The sequence below is a fragment of the Alexandromys fortis genome, unplaced genomic scaffold (genome assembly GCF_014885135.2).
Source record: "Alexandromys fortis isolate MF-2015 unplaced genomic scaffold, M_Fortis_MF-2015_v1.1 scaffold_204, whole genome shotgun sequence".
In the NCBI taxonomy this organism is placed as follows: Eukaryota; Metazoa; Chordata; class Mammalia; order Rodentia; family Cricetidae; genus Alexandromys; species Alexandromys fortis.
In genome coordinates this window covers 2,686,684-2,704,476 of record NW_026068116.1, presented here as the reverse complement: position 1 = coordinate 2,704,476, position 17,793 = coordinate 2,686,684, and the positions used below count along the sequence as shown (strand labels likewise).

At 46.4% G+C, this 17,793-nt stretch overlaps 1 protein-coding gene and 1 non-coding gene across 2 annotated transcripts in view; both read right to left on the bottom strand.

Annotated features, from left to right (window-relative positions):
* Window positions 1–4,743, bottom strand: part of LOC126490184 (zinc finger protein 420-like) — a 58,154-nt gene extending 53,411 nt beyond the window's left edge. Inside the window, exons 1-2 of the mRNA XM_050124912.1 lie at window positions 4,608–4,743; window positions 1,733–1,816 (exon numbers count right to left, since the gene is read on the bottom strand). The gene's annotated coding sequence lies outside the window, so the exon portion shown is untranslated. The remainder of the gene's footprint in view (window positions 1–1,732; window positions 1,817–4,607) is intronic.
* A 9,815-nt stretch (window positions 4,744–14,558) lies between these two features.
* On the bottom strand, window positions 14,559–14,700 carry LOC126490189 (small nucleolar RNA SNORA3/SNORA45 family). The gene has a single exon (XR_007589132.1). It is a non-coding gene; the product is annotated as a small nucleolar RNA SNORA3/SNORA45 family (small nucleolar RNA).
* Window positions 14,701–17,793: the final 3,093 nt, after the last annotated feature.

Below are 17,793 nucleotides of genomic sequence, written 5' to 3'. Positions count from 1 at the left end.
CCCATTGTCCCTAGTCCTGCCCCACTGTCCCCACCCCCCATCCCAAGACTTGCACCTCTCCGCAAAACAGGAAGGAGGGGAGGAAGGAGTTAGAGCACACAAGGCCTAACTGTGGTCTCTGCCTGTCTGCCTCTTGCTGTGTCTGTCACCTCTCACCACATCTGTACCTGTTGCCGAGTCCCCTCTCACCACATCTGTACCTGTCCCCCAGTCCCCTCTCACCACATCTGTACCTGTCCCCCAGTCCCCTCTCACCACATCTGTACCTGTCCCCCAGTCCCCTCTAACCACATCTGTACCTGTCCCCCAGTCCCTATAGCCATTTACATCTGGATTCAACAAGCATCATCTTCAATGCCTTGGGCTGGGTACATGAACACCACAAATAAAGACATATTTCGAGCATTTGAGAAACCCCAACCTCAAGGCCTGCTGCTGGAGGCACAAGGTAGAACCTGGGAAGCAAAAAGGCATATTTTTGCACAAGGATCCTGCCAAATGTCGGTCACTGAATGGGGTGGGGGTGGGAGGTCTTCTCTTCACTGCTGCGAAGGACATGGGCCCAGACCTCATGGAGCAGCCCTGCAATCCTAGCTTGGGAGTCCAAGGCAGGATAATTCCGAATTCAAGACTAGCCTGGGCTACAGACCAAGAGCTTGTCTAAAGACAAACCAAGGATCCCATGGGGACGTGGCTGGGTGGCAGAACTTGTCAAGCGTGCTGAAATTTCTAGGTTCATTTTCTAGTTACAGACACAAACAGAGAGACACACATACAGAGGGAGGGAGGGAAGGGGATGTTAATCAAGATCAACAAGTCAGGAAGTGGGACTCCTTATTCCTGCCTATACCTAAGCAACCCTAGGGCCTGAAGGGAAAGGCCTCAGGGGGAAGATGTGTTGAGAGACCAAGAGACACTAGGGAAAGATGGTCAGTGACAATAAGAACAAAGCCGAGTGGCACTCACAGGCCTGGATCTGGAAAGAGAAAGACAGTCACAGGCGTTCAAAGCTAGTCAGCCGGAGCCTCAAAACCAGAGATGCACCGCCCAGACCTGCACAGGCTGTCTGGGGTAGGAGGGTAGGGCGAACAGCACTAGCTTAGCCTCCCAGCTTGCACTTACATCACTGCCCAGGCTTACAAAAGTCCTCTAGGTTCAGCTTCCTAAGCCACTCCACTACGGCTGCAGTTTCCAGCTTCCGCACATGCCCGGTACTCAGAAGCAGCAGAGACAAGGGGCCCTTATACCAGGGTCAACATCATCACCGCCTTCAGCACAAAACTGCTAGTCCACAAACATCCCCTGCAAACAGCCACAGTCCACTTCCACTGATGTTATTGGCAGGACTAACATGGGCCATTGTCTGGCAGCTCAAACACACTGGCGGTCCTAGGAACCCACTGACAGCCTGTGCAGGCCAGAGTGAGTTGTCTCCAGCAGACCAGGGCCCGGTGCTGGCTGCCTAAATTCACCAGAACCCATAAGTGGAGCTCAGGGCAGCAGACTTAGTTCTGGGAGACAGAATGGAACCTGATGTCACGAGCAAAGACACAAAAGCATCAAATCGCAGCTTACAGAAACCAAATATTTGATCCAAGTGTTGGGGATCAAGAGACTCTGGGGGAGAGGACCCCACAGTCAAGTTGCATAGATGATGGGGACCTGGACCAGTCTGATTATGTAGGCTACAGATTTCCCTCCCCTGGTTCTGGAAGCTAGACCACACACTCACCGTTTCCAGCCTGCAGGAGTAAAGTGTCTTGGGCCTTCTCGAAACAGCATCACGAGGACGTCCCAGGAGAATGCAAGTTTACATCTGCAAGAGAGTCAATGTCTTAGAGGCTCCAGCTTTGAGACTGTTTCATTAAAATTTCAATATTCTTTCTTTTAATGATTCATTTATTTATATTTTGCGTGCATTGGGGTTTTGTCTACATGTATGTTTGTGTGAGGGTGCCCAATCCCCTGGAACTGCAGCTACAGACGGTTATGAACTGGCATGTGGATGCCGGGAATTGAACTCTGGTCCTCTGAAGAGCAGCCAGTGCTCTTAACTGTTAAATCATCTCTCCAGACCAAAAATATTAATATCTTTGCTTTCTTTTTTTTGGGGGGGGGGACAGGGTTTCTTTGTAGCTTTGGAGCCTGTCCTGGAACTAGCTCTTGTTGACCAGTCTGGCTTCAAACTCATAGAGCTCTGCCTGCCTCTGCCTCCCAAGTGCTGGGATAAAAGGCATGCACCACCACCACCACCGGCAACGTTAATATTCTTAATGGAGATATTGCTGTATAGAAGTAACACTCTATGTTGGCGACTTCACAGCAAACATTCCACTTGACCCTCAGCTGATAAGAGTTCCTTCCATCAGACTGCAGAGGAGGGTTCTCTATAGTGGGGGAGTTCCTCTAGAGTGTGGGGATCTCCAGAGTGGAGAGGTTCCGTAGAGTGGGGGTGGTCCTTCAGAAAAGGGTGTTCTTCAGAGGGAGGGGTTTCCCAGAGTGAGGAGTTCTCTAGGTCAGAGGTTCTCCAGAGTGGGGGTTTCTCCAGAGGGAGGGGTTCTGCAGAGGAGGGGCTTCCTTGCTCTTCCCATGTCCCCTTAATTTTTCTCCTTTCTATCTGGTCAGTCTTTCCACAGGTCACACCTTCACTCTTCAAATCTCCTCAAACTTCTCTCCTCCCTCATAACTGGTCTACACAATCAGACCACCAGTCGCCTCATCCTAAACCCCTGTCCCTCTGACTGACTCTCCTGCAGACCCTCACCTCCTCCCTCAGGCCCCAGATCTCCTGTCAGGCCTGTGGGCTCTGAGCAGCATGGGTCTCTCTAAAGCAGTTCCTCACTTCGGCCTTTGTGGGCCCACGACACTGAGAGTCAGGGGATGACATCACCCCAGTCTTCAAGAAGAGAGTATTGACGTCTCTGAAGTCCCACAGAGAGGTGACTGGGATTGGAACCCAGGGCCCTCTGGACAGGTTGCTTAGGATGGCCCTGAACTCTGTTGCCTGAGCTGGTCTCAACCTCCTACTGGTACCACCATGTCTGATGTGAAGGTAAGTTGAGCCTGGATCTAAAAGCCCTCTCCTCTTTCTCCTTAACAGGGCACTAAGGGGACAGGTAGATAAAGGCAGGCGGGCAAGGGTGAGCCCTCTGTACACAGCTACTTCTGGAAGCCCACATCCCTGCGCCCTCCATCTGCCTGGGTAGAGGCTCAGCCAGCAAAAGTCCTTTTCCATTCAGGTCCTCACACTCAGGATTTCAAAGAGATGCTAACAAGGAACAGGGAAGGGGTGGGGAGAGAAAGGGGGACAGGGAAGTGGGGTGGTGGGTGGCGCATGTGCTCAGGAGGCTGGGGTGGGACCACCATAAGCTGTGGCAGCCTGGCTACAGTGTGAGGAGTCCTGCCTCAAAAGGTGGGGGGGGGGGGAGACTGGGTGTCAGGGATGATAGGGACAGGCCAGCAGGGAAGATAGAACTTCCCACTTAAGGCAGGTGCGTGCGTGCGTGCGTGCGTGTGTGTGTGTGTGTGTGTGTGTGTGTGTAACAAGACCATCCATCGACCAGGGTCTCTACCCTTGGTGTGTGTGTGTGTGTGTGTGTGTGTGTGTGTGTGTGTGTGTGTGTGTGTAACAAGACCATCCATCGACCAGGGTCTCTACCCTTGGTTATCTCCATCCTGATCAAGGCTGCCTGGGCTAGAGACTGAATGTAGGGAGATGGGATTAAACCCAGGTCCCCAAAAGATAACAAGATGACTACTTCAGACCACGTCAAGGTCTCCCTGTTCTAGAGACCCCATCCTTCCTGCCAGAGTGTTTTCTGCTTCAAGAGATGGTTATTTTCTTCAAAGACCCTACTTCAGTTCTTTGTTTGCCTCTGAGAAGAGCCTGGACACCTGGGCTGCTGGACACCTCATCAGACACTCCTGTCACACGCGGGCTAGGAGCGTGACTGCTTCCCTGGGACGCTTCCCTAGGTTCCATGACAGAGAGCCATAGGATAGTGCCCAATGGGTATGTGGGAATCTGAATTCCAATTCATGCTCTAGAGAACTGGACTCAAGAAAATAAACGCCTCAAGGGGAAGCGGTGGTGAGAAATCAAGAGACACACGCGTCTAAAATCAGTATGGTAGCTTAGTCCTATAGAGCGGGCCCGAGATTCAGAAATAAGACTTAAAGCAAGAGGCACACAGGGCGGAGGGAGCGGGATGGAGCCGTACAGCGACACAGGTCCAGGAAAATCCTGGGGCAACGAGTGGCTGGGGCAGGGAGCCGGCACTGTCCAGCTGACAAAAGTCCTTTCAGATCAGCTGGCTGCAGAGAAGTGCCACAAGCCCCAAACCCCGCGGGGGCCTTCGTCCAGAGACGGGGACCTGTATCCCTGGGCCTCCTGCCACAGTCCTGTCCCCCGCGCGGCCCCCGCCAGGCCAGAGCTGCGGAAAGCGCTGCAGCGGGACTCGAGTTCCCACGCAGGGACCAGGGATGCGACGGGACGCCAGGATACCGGGGGCCCGCCCAGCCCCCACCCCACAGCCGGAGGGACGGAAGGCTCGGGCTAGGGGACTCTGCCGCCGCCGGCACCAGCTCCGCGGGGACGTCGCGCTCACCATGGCGGAGTCCGGACACCCCGCGTCCTCGCTGCGCGGCGCAGAACCGTGCCGGTACCGACAGAGTCCCCGGAACCTGGGAGGCCGGCTCCAGATCCCAAGATGGTGGTCCGACGGCGTATCAGGGACAAAGGCCCCAGCAAGACCGCAAAAGCCCGCCCCCTACTCTCGGTCTCTTCGCCTGATTGCACGTTTCTCACCCCGGCGCCTTCGATTGGACAGGGCTTCAGTTCTTACCGGCTCAGACCCTGAGTGACAGAGAGGGGTACCAATCCATGGGTTGATAAAACTAGAACCCTAACTTCATTCCCATCATTTAAGAATGACAGTTTCAGCTGGGTGGTGGTGGGAGGCTGACGCAGGGGGATCTCTGTGAGTTCGAGGTCAGCCTGGTCTACAAGAGCGAGTTCAAAAGCTACAGAGTAAACCGTGTCTCAAAAGCAAACAACAACAAAAATGATGTTCTTGATGGTAGATAATGTGAGACCAAAACAGAAGCAACATACCTTGTAAATGAAGAAGCCCACTGCATTAAACTTCCATACTTTTATACAAAAATCCTTTCCTTCCCCCCCTTTTTTTTTTTTTTTTTTTTTTTGGCTTTTTGAGACAGGGTTTTCTGTAGCTTTGGAACCTGCTCCCAAGTGCCCGACAACAAACTTATTCTTAAATAGAAAATATTTTTGTGCCTTGCAGTGGTGGCACACGCCTTTAATCCCAGCACTGGGGAGGCAGAGGTAGGAGGATCTCTGTGAGTTCGAGGCCAACCTGGTCTACAAGAGCTAGTTCCAGCACAGACTCCAAAGATACAGAGAAACCCTGTCTCGAAACAAACAAGCAAACAAAAAGAATAAGTTTGTTCCTTAAATCTGATGTAACCTGCAAAACATAATGACGCCATTTACACGATGTATATCCTTGTCTTCCTCTTTCATTGTATTTCTCTAACAATCTCTAACGCCAGTTCTTATCTCTCCCTCATAAAAGGGACCTCAAGAGGACAGAAGGGTCTGCTCTCTAAAATCCAAGATTAGGGTGAGACAGCCTGCTGGCCAGTTCCCCGGTGCCTCTCTAAACTAAAGCTTGCTTCAATTAGACAATTGTGGAACTGGATTATCATCTGCAATTTTCGGGATGAATAGTATCTTAAGGTAGGGCTTCCTGTGTGCCCTAAGATGGCTAGTTGAACATTTGCGCTTAGCTATACAGAAGGCTATACGATCCGGTCCTAGGGTTTGGAGGCGAAGTAGAGTTTGGAACAGGTTTGCCTCCTCTGCCAATTAAAGAACCGAGACAGTAGAAGCCTCCGGCACCCCAGGTAACAGGAGGGAAGAAGCTCAGACACAGCAGGCAACAACCATTTACTAATTTTATTAAAAGCACTACACTTGTGCTACTTTTGTGACTCCCTGGGAAAAGACCATAGACTCAATCCAATCATAATTAAAAGTTGTATCGACTAGCTGTTATCAGAATGAACAGTCTGGGAGACACATTCGAGATTGCTGTGAAGGAAGGTATGGGAAAGAACTTTTAAAGGGAAACCCAAAAGAAGACCCTCGACAACTATGCAATCAAGCAAAAACTGCTCTGTTCTGCCAAGTGATTAAGAAAACTCAAAACAATCTTTGGGTATCTGTGTAAGCAAGTTACAGAAACAAACAAACAAAAAAGGCAGTCAGATCATAACAAGTAGATAGTCATGGATCAGGGTTACTGGGAATTGATCTTTCAGGGACTGGAGTCAGAGACAAGCAGCTGGTGGGTACCAAGAAGGATGCCCAGCATAAAATGGCACTTTCTTAGCCGTAACACACTCGCACAGCCAGACACACACAGAGGCAGGCATTCTACAGAACACAGAGCAAAGAAAAGGTCAGCTCCATTCTTCTGTTGGAGGGCTGAAGGTGTAAGGTATTGTAATGGCCAACGATGGGCCACTGTGGAGGTCTGAAAGAAAATGACCTCTATAGACTCAGGGAGCGAGACTTACAAGGCGTGGCCTTGTGGGAGTAGGTGTGGCACTGTAGGCAAAAGTGTGTCGGGGGGCGGGGGGGGGCGGGCTTTGAGGTCTCGGATGCTCAAGCCAGTTTCCCAGTTTCTCTTCCTGCTGCCTGCAGATCCAGATGTAGAACTCTCAGCTCTTTCTCCAGCACCATGTCTGCCTGCATGCCACCATGACAGTAATGGAGTGAGCCTCTGTTACTATAAGCCAACCCAGTTAGATGTCTTCCTTTATAAGACTTGCAGTGGTCATGGCCTACCGGGATTAAAGGTGTGTGTCACTCCTGCCTGGTCTGTAAGGCTGAGCAGTGCGAATGTTTTACTCTCTGAACTTCAGGCAAGTTTTATTTATTACAGCTTTGTCTTGAAGCAATATATGCAAACAAAGAGTATGTCAAATTTGTTTTAAATTTTATTTTAGCTATGCAATGCTGTTTTCTACAAGGAACTGAGATGCTGCATTGTGCTGGGAGCCCTGTGGCCTAGTTTCAGATCAGCATTTGAGTGCTTGTCCAACGCATCTCCACAAGGCAAAGCCCATGGGGACAGTTTCTCACTCAACATGGACCAGCAGACCTGGGAACAGCCCAGAATTCTGCTGGGACCGCCCAGCCTGCACGCTCTCTTCTCTCTCACAAAGTTGACGATTCTCTTGGTGGTTTTTTGTGTCACTTCATCAGTCACGCAGGGGTCAGATGTGATCATTCCTGGAAATCCCATTTTTCTCAAGTATTTTCCTCTAAAATTCTTGGGAACTGATGCTTCTCCGGTTTCTTATCTGGAAATACCAGCAGTCACCCTAGACCCTGGGAATCGTTCCTCCTCAGTGCTGACAGGATCAGAGGCAATAACAATTAATGGGCAGTTAAAGAAACGCAAGCTAATTGTATCCAGGCAGTTTACAGCAAATCACCAATTTCTGTAAATATGCTTCGTTAAGTTTTTTTTCTTTTTTCTTCATTTTTTTTATTTATTAAAAATTTCCACCTTCTCCCCTCCTCCCACTTACCTCCCCCTCGCCTGACTCCCCTTTCCCCTCCCTCTCCAGTCTGAAGAGCAGTCAGGGTTCCCTGCCCTGTGGGAAGTCCAAGGTCCTTCCCCCTCCATCCAGATCTAGGAAGGTGAGCATCCAAACTGGCTAGTCTCCCACAAAGCCAGTACGTGCAGTAGGATCAAAACCCAGTGCCATTGTCCTTGGTTTCTCAGTCAGCCCTCCTTGTCAGCTACATTCAGAGAGTCCGGTTTGATCACATGCTCGTTCAGTCCCAGTCCAGCTGGCCTTGGTGAGCTCCCATTAGATCAGCCCCACCGTCTCTGTGGGTGGATGCACCCCTCGCGGTCCTGACTTCCTTGGTCATGTTCTCCCTCCGTCTGCTTTGTTTTGAACAATATTGTAGTTCTTGAAAATGTGTGTCTATGTTTGTTACTTATTAGCTTTGAAAGGACAGGATGTGCCTAGCTTGATATTTAGCCAAGCTAACAAAATGCTGAGCATTGTTTCGATTTAAAAGACGTTTTGAAGAAAATCAAGTGTTCCTGTTCTGATGTCCTTTTCTTAATCTTAATAAAAAGAAAATACTCACTCTGGACGGGGAAGGACCATTTTCTGTCTTTTGTCAATCCATTCACAGTACCTTAGCTTGGTGAGCCTCTGTGTGTGTGTGTGTGTGTGTGTGTGTGTGTGTGCACATGCGTGCACACCTAATCTTAATTATGCTGTGTATGTAATTTGTATTCAGATCTTTTATTTTTTATTTTTTGTTTTTCGAGCCAGGGTTTCTCTGTAGCTTTGGAGCCTGTCCTGGGACTAGCTCTTGCAGACCAGGCTGGCCTCGAACTCAGAGATCCACCTGCCTCTGCCTCCCAAGTGCTTGGATTAAAGGCAAGCGCCACCACTGCCTGGCTCAGATCTTTTAATAAGATGTTGAAAATTTCTTAGTTTTTTACTTGAGCTTTATCTACAAGTGCTAAGATTTAAAACATGATTTACTGTCCAGTGCTGGTGTAACTGACCAAGTATGGTATTCAGTAAGCATATTTGGAGTCCTTTGCCACGGCGAAGAGAAGGACTAGAATGCTATTTTGCCTTTTGCCTTCCAAGGTCAACCGAGTTCCCTCGATTTCTACCGAAGAGCCCAGAACATAAAACTGTAAGCCTAAACACATTTGGGGGGTAAATAAAGCCACTGTTAACCTTTAACAACCACTTTCTGCCTTGAGAGCAGATATCCTGGCAGCTACTGTGTGCAGAGGTAAAGTTTTAACAGTTGCCTCCCAACTCAGCAGTTCCAGCAGCTCAGTGAGGGCCGCTTAGGTCCTAACCATTGCCTCTATGGGACTCCCTGCATTGTACTCCCTTAACTTTCAACTTCCCTTCTCTGAGATTCTGCTCTCTGCCTTGCATCCTTTCAGGGACAGTGAGAAGTGGCTGTGTCAGCCTCAGGCTCCTGCAAACATCCTAAATTAGCATCATATAATCAAAAGTTGTAAAACTTAACATGTAACATGACTCTAACCCTGACCTCAAGGTTGTAAATGCTCTTTTACCCACACCTGAAGCTTGATTTGACTTTAAGAAGAGACTCAAGGGGCTGGAGAGATGGCTCAGTGGTTAAGAGCAGTGCCTGCTCTTCCAAAGGTCCTGAGTTCAATTCCCAGCAACCGCATAGTGGCTCACAACCATCTGTAATGAGGTCTGATACCCTCTTCTGGCCTGCAGACATACATGCAGACAGAATATTGTATACATAATAAATAAAAAAAATAAAAAGAAGAGACTCAAAACCTGCTTCCATTGTCAAAATGTCAGAAGCCTGAACTCTGACCTATGGAATTATTTATGTGCCCCGTGGTGATTGGAATAAAGCTTGCTTCTGGCTCCTAGACTTTGGTGATCTGTTCCTCATAATTTGCACACCCCTGGGATCCAACATTTTTGGTGCCCAAACCTGGGACTTTGCAAAATTTGGGGGGATACCCCAGTCTCTAGCAAACTTTATTCTACTGGTTTTAGTCAACTTGTAAGTTTTCTCTGGATTTTATGTCTGGTGTACAGGCAAATTGGGGTTCAACAGAGAATCGGTGGACATGCTGTTAACCTCTGAGCCAGAAGAAATAGGGGGACAGCCTGACTCTTCCTCTGTCCATAGAGTCGTGCATTTGTGGCCCTTCAGGACTGGACCAGGACTACATGGACCATCACAGAGTTTTCCTGTCTGTGTCTGCTGGCTTCTCGCCTCCTCATGTTTGTTTATTCATTGTCTTGGTTGCTGTCAGTCTTCTTGTTTTTATTTTTAAAGATTTATTTATTCATTATATATACAGGGTTCTTCCTGCACATATTCCTGCAGGCCAGAAGAGGGCACCAGATCTCATTTCAGATGGTTGTGAGCCACCATGTGGTTGCTGGGAATTGAACTCCGAACCATCTCTCCAGCCCTAGACTTCTTGTTGTACTTGTGAATTAATCTCCAGCATAAGCCAAACTTCCTCTAAACTTAGGGCCCCCTTGGACTTTGTTTTTTCTTTCTCATTTCCAGAACTTCATGAATGCTACGCAGTCTCTGTAGCCTGTGTGAAACCAGGGCAACTTAAGGTCTTCTGCTCATTAGAGTGGCCAGACTTCCAGGCCATTCAAGACATCAGGATGGGGGCTGGAGAGATGGTTCAGAGGTTAAGAGCAGTGCCTGCTCTTCCAAAGGTCCTGAGTTCAATTCCCAGCAACCACATGGTGGCTCACAACCATCTGTAATGAGATCTGACGCCCTCTGGCATGCAAGCATATACAGGCAGAATGTTGTATTCATGAATAAATAAATAAATAAACCTTTTAAAAAAAAAGACATCAGGATGTACGAGAACTCATGAGGAGTTGGAGTCTGAATCACAGGGCTGGAATCCCATGCTTACAACAGGCCAGTTAAAGTGAGACCACAAGTTCAAGGCCAGTTTGAGCTAGAGTCAGACCCTTTCACAGAATAAAAAGGTGCTGCTGTTGTTGTTGTTAAGACAGCGGTGTAGCTCAGTGCCTAGCACTTTCCCCAGCAAGCACAAATCCCTAGGTTCCATCCTCAGGACCATCCACACAACACGAATTCTCAGAAGTGGATCACTAGGGTCACCTAGAGAGGAAATAGGAAATGGTGACTCACTCGTGTTTTAGTGTCGCCGGGGCTTGAAGGAAAGCTAAGAGAGAGTTGGTGAGAGAACCAGATAAGGTGGGCCAAGGTGGACTGGTGGCAGCAGAGACAAAGGGGAGTGCCGGCCCCAGCCGTGACAAGCTCGACAGAGACCTGCATCTTAGTAGTTTACCCTGGTTCCAAGAAAAACTGCAAACTGAGACCACCCAGGCACCACCCAGGAACAGACCATCCAAAGGAAATTCCTAACGTTCCACCCATTGTTCTCCTGCCAGCACACACCCATCTCTTTTCACCAGGACACCCAATTGGCTGACAAATTTCAACCAATCAGGGCTCCTGAACCTTAAAAATCCATTACCCCCACCTTTGCTAATATAAAAACCCAACCCCAACTGAGCTCAAGGCTCTCCGATCACTCCAATACATTGGACACATGAAGAGATCGAGTTTGCAAACTTCTGTAAGAATAAAGGCCCTGGGTCTAAAAAAGCCTGGGATAACCCCGGACTCGCTGAACATAGCGGACAATGAGGACTACCGAGAACTCAAGAACAATGGCAATGGGTTTTTGATCCTACTGCACGTACTGGCTTTGTGGGAGCCTAGGCAGTTTGGATGCTCACCTTACTAGACCTGGATGGAGGTGGGTGGTCCTTGGACTTCCCACAGGTCAGGGAACCCTGATTGCTCTTTGGGCTGATGAGGAAAGACAAGAATCTTGTGACCGGGTTTCTTCAAAACGTGAAATTGTCCTTGGCACGTGTTTTTTATTTATTTATTTATTTATTTATTTTTAATTCTTTTTTTTTTTTTGGCACGTGTTTTGTTTGTACTTCTCTCAGGGGTAGCAGATAGGAGTGAGCTGACTTTGGGTCACTTGATTGCCTGCTGTTGTTATTCAATTCAAGACTTAAACTTCGCTTTATGCGCCTCTACGGAAAAAATATGATTTTTGCCATGCATGGCTTGTCCTTGTGATTATATACAGCTTGAACTTACGAGAACTTTCCTCATGTGACCTTCTTAACCCCCGGAATATAAATTGTTAGAGGCTGTGAGTAAAGCTGACCACTGCACGAGACATTCATTGCCTTGTTTAGCAGCTCCATTGGCCCAGGCCCCACTGCCTTTAGAGTGGTGTCAGTTATCATATGTAAGATATGAGATACTAAAAGAATGTCCTTCTAGAAACCCCCACTAATTCTCAAACACACATTTAAAAATATATAATGGGTTTGAGATTGTAGGTAGGATAGTTACGTCGTGCTAAGTGTGACTATGGCCTGCTTTTGTTTTCATTTGGAAATTAAGTGTCAAGTTCAAATGAAACTCCAGTTCCCCAAACTCCTAAAGGCAGTCCACATATTCAGAGATGAGCACAGCCTGGACTGCACCTAGGATTTCTGGCAGTTAGATAAAAGCCAGCATTCCTTAGGAACTTGTGAAGCTGGTTTCCGTCTGCAGAAAAGGGTCATTTCTCTCGCCTCTGGCAGAAGGGACAAATGGTTATCCACACACGGTACCTATCATTTCAAAGCAAAAGCTGGTCTCCAGGCTCTCTCAGCATCACAGGTACCTGTTACATATTTCAGAGTCCATGCTAGCGTCCTCTCCCCTCCCTCCAGCTCGCATGCTTCCCTCCCCCAGGATACTCATTCTCCGCATAAACCAGCTGTTTAGTCTCACTATGCTTTCTCTATTTTCTATCATCTTCCATTCCCCCTCGCTAGAAGATATCCCTGACCGCGTCCAGTCTGCTGGGCATGCTCAGTCTACTCTCCCTCTGCTCTGGACGCTGCCAGATAGCTCTGCCTGTTCTCTTATCTCTGCAATAAAACCTTCCCATGCCAGTGAGTAGTCATGGCAACAGTATACACAATAAGGGGTTGCAACTATGTGTCAAGTTGACAAAGCATGGGCTTCTGATAATATTCTTGGTTGTCAACTTGTCTGTATCTGGAATTCACTAAAAACCCAAGTCACCAAGAGCGCCTGTGAGGAATTCTTGTTAACTGGATCATATGAGATCAGAAGACAGAACTTCTCATGGAAAGCGATATAAGGACATGAAATGAAGGCTTTGGGTTTTGCCTGTTTGCTCTCATTATCACTGGCAAACTCACATATCCTGCTGCCAAATCATTCTTTCACTGCTATTAGAGCCAACTTCTTCAGTATGTTGATGTGTACTGAAGACCAGCTGAGCCATCCAGCTTCATGAACTGAATAACTATTCATGACTTTCTATCAGGAGACAGCCATTATTAGACTAGTTAGACCCACTCGTATTATATATATTATATGTGGTTTATTAGATATGTGCTATATATCTAATATATAATACATATGATATATAATCTTATATACATATATGATTCTATCATTCTATCAGTTTTATTCCTCTAGAGCAGTGGTTCTCAACCTTCCTAATGCTGTAGCCCTTTAATAGACTTCCTCATGCTGTGGTGACCCCCAACCATAAAATTATTTCATTGCTACTGTTATGAATTGTAATGTAAATATCTGATATGCAATACTTCAACAGATCACAAAACACAGGTTGAGAATGGGTGCTCTAGAGAATCCGGACTACTGCACAGGGTATACTTCTACCCAGGGTGAGGACGTACCACAGATAGTGATTAAAAACTTAAAATTACCTGTAACCAGTCCCAGAAAATCATACATCACATGTTCTCCCTCAACAGAGGCACCAAGCTCAAACCTTCAAATGTCAGCACATACTCTGATAATTCCAGAAAGCTTGAAAGCAAAAAGGCACCATTGATAGGGTGGGGGCTTTGGGGAGCAAGAGAGGGGAATCGCAGAGGACAAATGATTTGATAAGGGGAATGGGAAAGGGGGTTTTATAGGTAAGGAGAGGGAGATAAATACAGTGGAGGAAGGAGGAGGGCAAAATAACTAGGAATGTTTGAAAAACTCATAAGGAATATTAACTATTTACCTAAAAATCTATATGCATTTATAATTTTTTTTTTTTTTTTTTTGGTTTTTCGAGACAGGATTTCTCTGTAGCTTTGGTGCCTGTCCCGGAACTAGCTCTTGTAGACCAGGCTGGCCTCTAACTCCCAGAGATCTGCCTGCCTCTGCCTCCTGTGTGCTGGGATTAAAGGCTTGCGCCACCACCGCCTGGCTATGCATTTATAATTTAAGTGAAATTTTGTCATCTGCGATAAAGGTGTTCCCACCAACAGCCAAAGACCACTGAACAAAACTCCCAACACCAGGTGTGGGAGGCACGGAGGGACTCGTACTCACAGATGAACATTAAGGGAACCTGGAATGTTAAACACACAGGGTTGTTCCTGCCAAGGAAGGTTGGGAGTGGGCGTGGTTAACAGCCTGGTAACCTTTGTGATCCCTGTGGTGGAGACCACTCCAGATCTTCCCCCAAAATCCTTATAGTGAGGCTGTTTTCTCAATCTGTAGAACCCATTTGTATGGTAGGTTTCACTCATACTCTACAAAGAGTTTTGATATAGTCATGATCAATCTTTATTTAGCTTCCTTTGTTCCTCAACAAGATTTGTGAATGCTTCACTGTGAACATGGGATTGAGTTAGTTGTCACCAGGAAAGTTTTCATCAAATTATGCTATGCTTATTTTTTAAAAAAATATTCTTAATACAACACAGCAGATACTCAACACCCCATGACTCCTTTTGTGTAACCTTGGCTGGCCTGCAACTCAAATGTAGATTATCATGGCCTCATAGAGATCCACCATCACATTTCCATAGTGCTGGAATTAAAGCATGCACTACCATGGGTGGCCTCAGGTAGGACATGTTTCTGATCTGGGCACTAGCAGAGACACTGAAGACCCCTACTAGTGAATCAAGACCAGCAGATTGTCTTCGAGAACTCTAGCACACCAGGACAAAAATTGTGCTATGCTTAAACATGCCTAAAATAACCTCCTCGGTGTCAGATTCCTGAAATTTGAACCAATGGAAGTCTGAACTGGCTAAGCGCAGAGAAGAGTCTGTCGAGCAGAGCCCAGAGCGTCCTGCAGACACTCCGCCTTGTACCTGGGAAGGACTTGCTGCCCCAGAACTTAGATTTTGTTTTCTCACAGAGTGGCTGACCCAGTATGGGTTGATCAATGGCTCCTTTGTGGGGGAAAAATTAAAACATGATGTGGGAGTGATTTCTTACTAATAAAGAAACTGCCTAGGCCCCTTGATAGGCCCACCCTTAGGTGGGTGGAGAAAACAGAAGAGAATTCTGGAAGAAAGAAGCTTAGTGGAGGAGTCACCATGATTCTCCCGCTCCAGACAGACGCAGGTTAAGATCCTCCCTGGTAAGCCAGCTCGTGGGCTACACAGAATATTAGAAATGGGTTAGAACAATATGTAAGAGATAGCCAATAAGAAGCTGGAACTAGCCTGGCCAGGCAGTGTTTGAAAGAATACAGTTTTCGTGTAATTATTTCGGGGCATAAGCTAGCCATGCGGGCGGCCGGGTGCCGGGGATGCAGCCCTGCCGCTCCTAATTTCAACAAAAACAGGCCTAACTGTTAGTACAGGAACAGTTGCAACTAGGTCATCTAGGACTTATTAGGCCTTGGAATTCCCCTATGTTTGCAATCCATAAAAAGGCATGAAGCAAGGTGCTGGAGAAGTCACTGAGAGCTACATCCTGATCCAAAGACACACATACACACACACACACACACACACACACACACACACACACACACACACGAGAGAGAGAGAAAGAGAGAGAACACGAACGAACCTAGCATGGGCTTTTGAAACCCCCAAATCCCCCCCTACCCCCGTGAGATACTTCCTCCAGCAAGGTCAGATCTCCTAATCCTTGTAATCATGTCAAATAGTTCCACTTTTTGCTGAGTAGGCATTCAAATATAGGAGCCTATGGGGACCATTCTTACTCAAACCACCACACAACTCAACAGTCTGAACTTACTGTAATCAAGCAGCTCTTATTATGTTTCTTGCCATTGACTATTTTACTTGACTCAGCATATTGAGCTCAACCTGTTTCTCTTTTAGAAACTGCAGTCTTGAACCCACCCCCACTTCTGTTACTTAACAATTATTTTTCTCCTACCTGATGTCTATATGACAAAAAAAATCAACATTATTTTTATAACTCATATTCATACTAATTCCAATCCACCAAGTTGGTTAACATCTGCTAATGCTCAGACCAGCATTCTGGCCTCAGCAGCAGCAGTCTGCCTTTTTCAGAAGGCTAAAAAAAAGTCTCATGAACTTCTTTACTTTCTCCTTCTTCTTTCTCTGCCCTCTTGGTGAAATTAATCCCCTAAGTCTGAAATCTAATGCAGTGGTTCTCAACCTTTAGGAAGGTTTATACTGGGGGCTTGCAAAGATGGCTCAGAGCTTAAGAGTACTGGTTGCTCTTCCAGAGGTCCTGAGTTCAATTCCCAGCAACCACATGGTGGTTCAGAACCATGTATGATGAGATCTGGCACCCTCTTCTGGCCTGCAGGCATACATGTAGGCAGAACACTGTATATATAATAAATAAATCTTTAGAAAAAGGTTTATACTATCCTTCCTGCAGGTTATAAAAGCTCATGTGGGATTAGCTGTATTGCACCCATTTTTCTCAGAAAATGTTTGCAACTGATCAACAGAATTAAGAAGACTCTTCCCAAAATTGTAATGATTCTCTGGGTCTATTGGATCTTGTAATGGTTGCAGCCATAATGGCTTTTTTTTTTGTATTTCCAATCCCAGGAATGATTACTGGAATACAGAAAGAGGTTTCAAAATGGCCTGTATGATTAAGTAAAACTTCTATATCAGAGCAAAACTAAGTCACTATCTAATAACTGGTCTTTTCTAGTTTACTCTGCTTCAGGACACGTGTGTGGAGACGAGAGGACAGTGTAAAGGAGCTGCTCTCTTCTCCCACCACATGGGTTGTGAGGAGGACTCTGGCTGTCAGGCCTGTCAGCAGGCACCTTTCCTTACTGAGCCAGCCCAAGACACATTTCTTATCAAGTTTTACTCTTTAAATATTTCAAATGTGAAGTTAATCATTGATAATAAATGTAAGAAGAATGTAGAGTTTTCAACATTTAAAAATATTATCATTGAGAGTTCCTTACATACTTTACTCAAACAAAAATATAAATTATATTAAACAACTATGAGAAAAGCAAATGAAGGAAAACAGCAGTCTGTAAGCTTTGCTCTTGTATTAAAAACATCTATTTTCCATTATGTATACCTGAGGGTAGATTCCCTGGAGCTGGAGTGACAGGAAGTTGTGAGCTTCCCCACGTGGGTGCTAGGGCATGAACCCAGGTCCTCATAAAGAGGTGTATGTGCTCTTAACCACTGAGCCTCCTCTCCAGTCCCATCCATGTATTTTTGAGTAGATGCTGGGAAAACCAAGTTATAATTGCACTTAGATTATTTTAATTTGGGCAAAAGAATGTAACATTTAAATATGTTAATTTTCCCCAATTGATGGAATTACATACTACATGACTTGGTATGTTTAAATATTTTTTATGGTTTATTTAACTTTATTTTATGTGCATTGGTGTGAAGGTGTCAGATCCCCTGCAACTGGATCTTCAGACAGTTGTGAGCTGCCATGTAGGTGCTGGGAATTGAACCCAGGTCCCCTAGAAGAGCAGTCAGTGCTCTTAACCACTAAACCCTCTCTCCAGCCCCAAATGTTAATTTAAATTTTTTTTTTTTTTTGTGACAGACTTGGTTTGTAGCCCAGACTGTTCTCTAATTCATGGTTTCCCTGTCCCAGCACGACCACACTCAGTTTGATGAAAAATTCAGATATCAACTTAAAAACAGGGAGGTAGCTGGCACATCTTTAATCCCACACTCGGGAGGCAGAGGCAGGTGGCCAGTCTGGTCTAAAAAGTGAGTTCCAAGACAGTCCGGTATACATAGAGGAAACCCTGTCTTGAAAAACAAAGCAAAACAAAACAATCCAAAAACAAACAAAACAAAAAAACAGAAAGACTATATCTTTTTTTTTAATATTTATTTATTTAT